The sequence below is a fragment of the Eptatretus burgeri genome, chromosome 4, assembly GCF_056783735.1.
Source record: "Eptatretus burgeri isolate ZD-2024b chromosome 4, Ebu_testis_v1, whole genome shotgun sequence".
In the NCBI taxonomy this organism is placed as follows: Eukaryota; Metazoa; Chordata; class Myxini; order Myxiniformes; family Myxinidae; genus Eptatretus; species Eptatretus burgeri.
In genome coordinates, this window is record NC_140964.1 from 128,964,130 (window position 1) to 128,972,579 (window position 8,450).

Here is an 8,450-nt window from a genome sequence, read left to right on the forward strand (position 1 = left end):
GGAATGCCGTTATCTGCATGAAAAATGGAAGAGAGGTTCTGACCGACACTCACCTGAAAGGTTCGATTAGATAAAAAGTCCGTAATCCACTCAAACATTCTTCCATTATGCCCGAGGTTGATTATCTTACTGAGGAGGCCATCTTTCCAAACAATCATATGCCTTATGGACATCAAGGAATACTCCAAGAAAAGAATCCTGATTATTTAGGGATTTCCTAGCCTCATTTGCCAGTGCTGCAATGTCCATAACGGATCGTCCCTTTCTGAACCCGCTCTGGAATTGATACAGGATGCTGTTCTTTTCCAGGAAGAAAACCAAGCAATTGTTAACCATCTTCTCCATTAATGAGCAGACAACTGAAATAAGAGAAATCGAACAATATGAAGATGGGGCTGTGCTATCTTTCCCATCTTTAAGGATAGGGATTACAATTGAGTGTTTCCAGTCACAGGGAAGTTTCCCAAAAGCCCAAACCTTATTGAAGAATCTTAGGATCACACCCAACACCGTATCATCCAAGTGCTTGAACATGAGAAACGATAACCGATCTGGGCTTGGGGCGCAATTCCTAACCCCCCTTTCCACTTCTCAAACCTTCACCCCCCCCCCCTTTCATGCGATCATTTATTTAACCAAATTGAGTAGTCAATTGGAGATCCAATAAATATGTTAAATTTTCAGGAATAACTGAATTTATTCATCAATTAAAGATAATGCAATGGTAGCCTGTCAAAACCCCCAACCTCATTTTTATTAATAATACTTTAAATCCATAAGGTAATGTATTTATTCCATCACTCATTATGTATCTTTTGTCATCAAATGCTGTTAGAGCTTTCTTACGAACAGTCTCTGAGAATATTTCAGGTTTATAATTTCTAATTAGATTAATCTCTCTATAAACATCTTTTCTCTTCCGAAAACATTCAAGGTAATGTTGAAAGTTCATGGTCTCTTTCAATGCACTCTTCTTTCGACCTTAAGTATCTTTGTTGAGCAGAGATGAAATGACATCTTTTAATGCTCTTTTCTGCTTTTCATCAATGATCTCTCCGACTCTCTGGAAAATCCTCTTTATCTCTTTGCTGATGACTCCACCCTCTGCCATACCATCTGTCATCCCTGATACCGGCAAGCAGCAGCTTCTTCACTCCCTGCAGATCTGGGTAAAATCATAAACTGGTCCAACACATGGAACATGTCTTTCAATCCGGACAAATCTCACACTCACGATGTCTCTCCGAAAGGACCGTTTAGAACCCCCCCCCCCACCCCCATACACTTTCTCAACAATCCTGTGGAAGAAGTTGTTTCTTTCAAGCTTCTGGGTCTCACGATCTGCCATGATTTTTCCTGGGATAGCCACATTTCCAACTTGGCCTACAAAGCCAGTCGCCGACTGGGAATCCTCCGTCGTGCAAAGTCCTTCCTTGGCCCACCTGAGCTCCTGACCACTTACAAAGCTTTTGTCCACAGCATGATGGAGTACTGCTCTTCCCTCTGGACTGGTGCTCCTGCCTCCCACCTTTCACGGCTTCATGCTGTGGAAACCAAGGCATTTTGGATCATTGGCATCTCCCGCAATGAGGCTGTCTTTGGGCCTCTCACTCTCTCACCGCAGGCAGGTCGGTGCTCTTTCTGTCTTCTACCGTCTCCTCTCCAGTCTCGCCCCCCACCCCCGCTCTGTCTGTGATTTGTCCCCACCATACTTCCGCAGGGTGCTCAAGGTCCGCCAACCCCCTTCTGGTAAAACTACCAAAATCACTGCTCACGTTCCCTCTTTCATTCCTCTTTTTTCCCGCCTTTGTAATAAACTCCCTCACTCTATTCAATCCCATTCTTCCCTCCAGGCCTTCAAAACAGCTGTTCACCACCACCTCTTATCATCCTCCATCCAAATCCTCGATCTTTTCTCCTCCCGTTAATCCACCCTAAGCCCACCTCCTTCAAATGCCCTACTTTCCTTCCTGAAAGTCCCTGTAATGTCCATCTTGTATTTCCCATGTTCCCCTGTTATATTAACACACACACACACACACACACACACACACACACACACACACACACACACACACACACACACACACGAAGCCTTCACTGACAATTCAGTTGAGGATTCTGTGTTTGGGGTTCGCAGATTTAAGAACATCCCCCATTACACACACACATTATATATGGTATTGTTTATTTATTATTATTTTAATTTAATACCTCAGCAGATGCCGCTATGTTCCACAGAGGTGTATAAGTAGAGGTTTATGAAAACCTATTGCTCCCATGAGTATTATCTGCTTAGTTTTGTCTTTTGTAATTCTTGTGAATAAAATGAACCCAAGATTTCTTCTCCTTTTAAATTATATACTTTGTAAGTCCAAGGAACTGTATCTATTACATCAACGATTTTAAAAAGTTCATTTGTCCATCGCTTAGTATAACCTTTTTCAAAATGAGATTTCTACCTGCATATTCTTACGATATCACCAACTTTGAACTTAGGCTTTCTGAGATAAATCTTTCATATTCTAATTTTGTAAATGTTTCTGATGGCTTGGATATTATTGAGGTATAAATCGTATCGTTGTCCTTATCTACAATGTCCTGAATTAAAGATAACCATTGTTGAGAACTGAATTGAGTGAATTTTATATATAGTCTCTCTTTTAAAGTGTGATTAAAACGCTCGATAACAACCGCTTTTCCTTCATTAAAGGTGCTGTATCATGTAATGCCATTATTCAGAAATGTTTTGTTGTAGAACTCTGTACCCCCATCAGTCCACAATTTTTTTAGGTTTTCTCTTGCTTTTATTGAATATCTGTTGGAAGGCTAACATAAGAGTATTACCTGTTTTGTCTTTCAAAGGGACAACACACGCATATCTACTCCTCAAATCAATAACGGTTAAAGCATACTTGTACCCCTTATCATTATTGAGTTCAATCAAGTCAGCGGACCAGATATAATCAACTTCTTTGGAATAAATCTTCCTTCCATTAAACTTTGTGGTTCGTGGTTTAGTAATTCATCAGCAAATTGCTCTTCAATCTTAATGACATCATTAGAGCCTATAAGTTTTTTTTGAATTTCCAAGTTTCAATTTAGCACTGATCATCTTCACGATGAACCTATCAACTTTTTCTCTCAAGGTTGGATTTTGTATCGGAGACAAACTTATACAACATTTATCGATCCGCTTCGTGTTTTAATTCCAATGTCATCCTATTTCCATAATCGATATCATGCTTCATACACACTCCATCGACTGTTTTTAGGTTTCGACCAGGGTTTAGGATTGTTAGCTTCATGTAATCTTTTATCCAAGTTTGTGCCTGGACCACAGAAAGAATATCCTGGTAGATGTAACTCCCCTGGTATTCCAGTTGTTGTAAATTTACTTACTGATAAATACTTTTGCATATCTCCCCCACTTTTATGCTCAGAGATAAATTGACACTTTTTACAGCCACATACAAAACGTATCCCCTTTTGATAAACTATTATTTTTACTTTTAACATACAAGATATTTTTAATATTTGTTTTCTTTTTACGTTTGGGACAATAACTCATTTATTTATGAGAAAAATTCCGACAGAGTGCGAAAACCTTTTTAGTTTCCAAAATGCACATTTGAATCTTAATTTTTATCCCCCGCCGCGTGGCGGAAGGGGATATTGTTGTCACCCAGGTCGTCCGGCTGTCTGTCCGTCCGGGCGTCAACATTTATAGATGTGTGTGATAACTCATAAACTGTTCGCCATATCGATTTGAAATTTGGGTCACACATATGTACCACCTGAAAAGGAAGAACCTTATTGATTTTGGGCGTGGCCAGATCCAAGATGGTCGACTGGGGCAGCCATCTTGAAAAAAATTTTCGCCATATCGATTTGAAATTTGGCTCACACATGTACCACCTGAAAAGGAAAAACCCTATTGATTTTGGGCGTGGCCGGATACAAGATGGCCGACTGGGGCGGCCATCTTGAAAATTTTTTTTTTGTAATAAATGGAAAACCGCTTATCTGATTTCAATTATTTTTCAATGGCGGGGGATTCCCCATCTCTGATGGTATATTTAAAACATAAAGAATCCTTGGAAATGTCTTCACTCTCTCCTCCATTTATTGAAGAAAAAATGTAAAACTTTAACCAATTACACCAACATCGTCAATAATATAATCTCTTCCTTCTTTCTCTTCCTTATCTCCACTTTCTCGTTTAAATCTTTTCCCTGAAATCGATGTTAATACTCTTGACGCATAATTTTCCTAGACTTGTTAATTCTTTGTTTTCCTCCTCAGTGCGTTAAGATCGATTTATTTTTCTGTAAGACCTCCAATCTTTTTAAAAAATCTCACTGGTTTCCATATTTTTTTTATATTTATTCATTCTCTCACTTTCCTTCTTCTCTCTTCTCTCTCCTCCTTCCCTCTCTTCTCCCTCACCAACTCCTCTTTCTTCTCCCTCTCTTTCCTCATTTTCTTCAACTCCTTCCTCATCCCTTACTACCTTTGAACCACTTTCACCCCATAGAATATCATGCATATTATATTTATCTGGATTTCTTGATATTCCTGCATCCAAAGTAATTCTTTTTCCAACAGGAAACAAATGAAATTTCTTCTGAATTTCGAAAAGAGGCTTGTATTTTATCAACTTTAAAACCTTTTCATTCCTTAACATTTGAGTTAAATCCAAAGTTGTTGGTTTAGTAACATCAGTATAATGCCAATCTTTTATTGAAAATACCCCATTCTTATGTTGTAGAACATATTTATTAAAATATGGAATAGCCTTTGCTTGTCGGCATGCTTGGACACAAATGATAATTTTCTTGAAGCCTTCTTGCTCTCATTTATGTATCAGAAATATATGACAGATTAATAGGATGGCAGGTCCTCCCCATCTTCCCATTGTCAAATCAGTTTGTATTCCCTTACAGGCTGGCAGCCCTCATCGTGACCATGATTACGAATGATTACGAACCCCCCCACAACAAATTTCCACAGAATTTTTTTTTAAGCCTTGGGGTGCACTCAACCCCATATCAAGTGGTATCAGTAAAATAACTCATTCCCGGTATGATTTTTCAGACTATTTCTAACACCACCCTATATATCCGTATTTTTCATTAAAAATGGCATCCACGAATGACTAAAATGTTCAGTTTCTTCAAGTCACTGTAATCATATATATGGGCCCAAATGGCCTTGTAATATACTAAATTAAAGCCCATTATCTAAAAAAAAAAAAGAATAACCATGTCATTGTTGTCACTTTTATTGTTGTGCAAATATTGTTGCTCAAGTCACCGGAGAGGAAGTGTTGAGGAAGTGGTGAAAAGTTGATCCTTGGAGGTGGAGCAACCAAACATCTGGCAGAATGGAAGCTCTTCCTTCGTAATGCTGAAAACAAGGTGCAGCTCAGCAGACTCATTTTGAAGCTATGGAGTACCAAAAAATATGCAGCAAGGTTGCATGGACGTCAGATAATAGTGATATGCGAGGGTGCTGCACACTTACTTAAGGCCCTGTCACACCTTGACGATTTAGCCAGCGTATGCCTGACGTATGCAAAATTTGGCTAAAACGCTGGCACACGTCGAATACGTTATGGGTAAGTTTGTATACGTTAAGAGCACGCTGGCATACGTGCCTCTCTCTCTCTCTCTCTCTCTCTCTCTCTCTCTCTCTCTCTCTCTCTCTCTCTCTCTCTCTCTCTCTCTCTCTCTCTCTCTCTCTCTCTCTCTCTCTCTCTCTCTCTCTCTCTCTCTCTCTCTCTCACTCTCTGGTCCATGAGCTCTCGCCCTGTGGGCCATCATCCGCTCTCTCTCTGGTCCATGAGCTCTCGCCAAGTGGGCCATCATCCGCTCTCTCTGGTCCATGAGCTCTCGCCCTGTGGGCCATCATCAGCTCTCTTTGTGGTCCATCATACTCTCTCTCTCTCTCTCTCTCTCTCTCTCTCTCTCTCTCTCTCTCTCTCTCTCTCTCTCTCTCTCTCTCTCTCTCTCTCTCTCTCTCTCTCTCTCTCTCGCTCTCGCCCTGTGGTCCATCATCCGTTCTCTCTCTCTCTCGCTCTCGCCCTGTGGTCCATCATCCGTTCTCTCTCTCTCGCTCTCGCCCTGTGGTCCATCATCCGTTCTCTCTCTCTCGCTCTCGCCCTGTGGTCCATCATCCGTTCTCTCTCTCTCGCTCTCGCCCTGTGGTCCATCATCCGTTCTCTCTCTGGTCCATGAGCTCTCGCCCTGTGGTCCATCATCCGTTCTCTCTCTGGTCCATGAGCTCTCGCCCTGTGGTCCATCTTCCGTTCTCTCTCTGGTCCATGAGCTCTCGCCCTGTGGTCCATCTTCCGTTCTCTCTCTGGTCCATGAGCTCTCGCCCTGTGGTCCATCTTCCGTTCTCTCTCTGGTCCATGAGCTCTCGCCCTGTGGTCCATCTTCCGTTCTCTCTCTGGTCCATGAGCTCTCGCCCTGTGGTCCATCTTCCGTTCTCTCTCTGGTCCATGAGCTCTCGCCCTGTGGTCCATCATCCGTTCTCTCTCTGGTCCTGAAGCCCCTTCTGCCCTTCAGTCTTTTCTTGTTCGGTCGTGGGTCGTGAAAGCACCAACAGCAACGCGGAGAGAGCTCGCTGACCACACCAGGGGCCTGAGGTCAGGCGCGGCTACGCAAGGCCGTGGGGAGTCGACGTCGTGCCACCAGGGTGCGGGTAAGACCCTTCGGTCTCACGGGACCCGTTCAGTCCTCCAGGTCCCGTGCCATAAAGGGTTACGAACCCCGTCTACCTCCCTGCCTATGGGGAGGGTTTTCTTTGTTTTCGTATGCATGCTGTGGTGCCGTGTCCTGCCAAGTAGAAACTGTGTAAGTGACTGTGCTTGTAAATAATAATCGTAGTCGGTGGTATTGCTTTTGCTTCTCTGTGCCTGTACATTGCATGACTGCTTTGGCTGTATATACGTGTGCCGTTTAAATAAATGTCCTTGTGTGAAATGTATCCCGTTCGTAGTCTTTTCCCCTTTTGAAAGTGCCATCTTGAATCGTGGAATAAATTAGTAGTGGGTTTTGAACACCCGAGTAAAGAAGATAATCACATCCGTCGGGGTCGGCGATAACACCGCCTGTTATCACTGTAGCACGGAACGGACCGCTTAAGCGGTTCGTGTCCTAGGCCGACCTGCGGCAAGGTATGATCGCCCGGTCGACTACTCGCGCAGGTACTTAGGTAGGTCGAATTTGGCGAGCAACCCTATCCTGCGCGGGTGGGAAATTGGCACTATAGTGGTGAGGTTAAACCCCCACCTGTGACTGGCTCCTGGCGGTAGTTCCAGGAGGGTCACGACTGAATTGTCCGTCCGGTGGGCGACGCGGTTGCGATTCGAGTTACGCAATCGCTCGCACGCCAGGCGGGCCAGAATTCGTAACCATATATATACATATACAGTATATATTATATTGTGATAAATCACTTAATCTCACCAAGTCATTTGCATCTGTTGGGCTTGGATTATTTATTAATTTATAAGCATTTTTCATGTTATTTTTTTGTTATGCTATATTTCTGTGGTTCAGCCTGTACCTTTATGTGATAATTTGACATATCAATATCCAGTTTTTGGGATATACCAAAGGTAGAACCATCTTTTCCAACATGTCATTTATATTAGATTAAAAATAACATTGTAAATTTTTTTATTTTTGTTGACTTGAAACAACTAATTTCGACATAATTGACCACAACACTTGGAATTTAATTCTTGGACTTGAAATGTTTGATAAACACCATTCTGTTCAAATTTCATGACTTCATGTGGTGGAAGACCATAACGATCAAGAGTTGAATTGACACATTTCTACATATATATATATATATATATATATATATATATATATATATATATATATATATATATAATATACCTATCCATATCCACATATACTCAACACAAAAGTATATGTATATATATATATATGGTCCATCTAAAAAGTAATGGGACTGACTTCACATAAATTTTATTCCAAAAAAAATATTGAAATCACAGCTTGTCTCCTTCAAAATAGTTTCCCTCCAGTCTCACACACTTGTCCATCCTCTTCTTCCATGCTTCGATGCACCCCCGGAAGGCTTCTTCTGGAATCCTCCAGGGCTCCGTCATCACAGCCCTTTTGATGGCCTCCATATCAGGAAATCGGGTCCCCTTGATCACCCCCTTGAGATTGGTGAATAAGAAAAAATCACGGGCCAACTCTGGCGAATACAGGGGTTGCACCAGAGTTGGCACGTTCCTCTCCGCTAGAAACTGTCGGATGCTCAGGGCACTGTGAACAGGGGCGTTGTCATGGTGGAGCACCCAGGCATTGCTCTCCCACAGATCCCTCCTCTTGTCCCTGACTGATCTCATGAGGTGCCGGAGGATCTCCTTGTACACGTATTGATCCACCGTTTGACCCTGT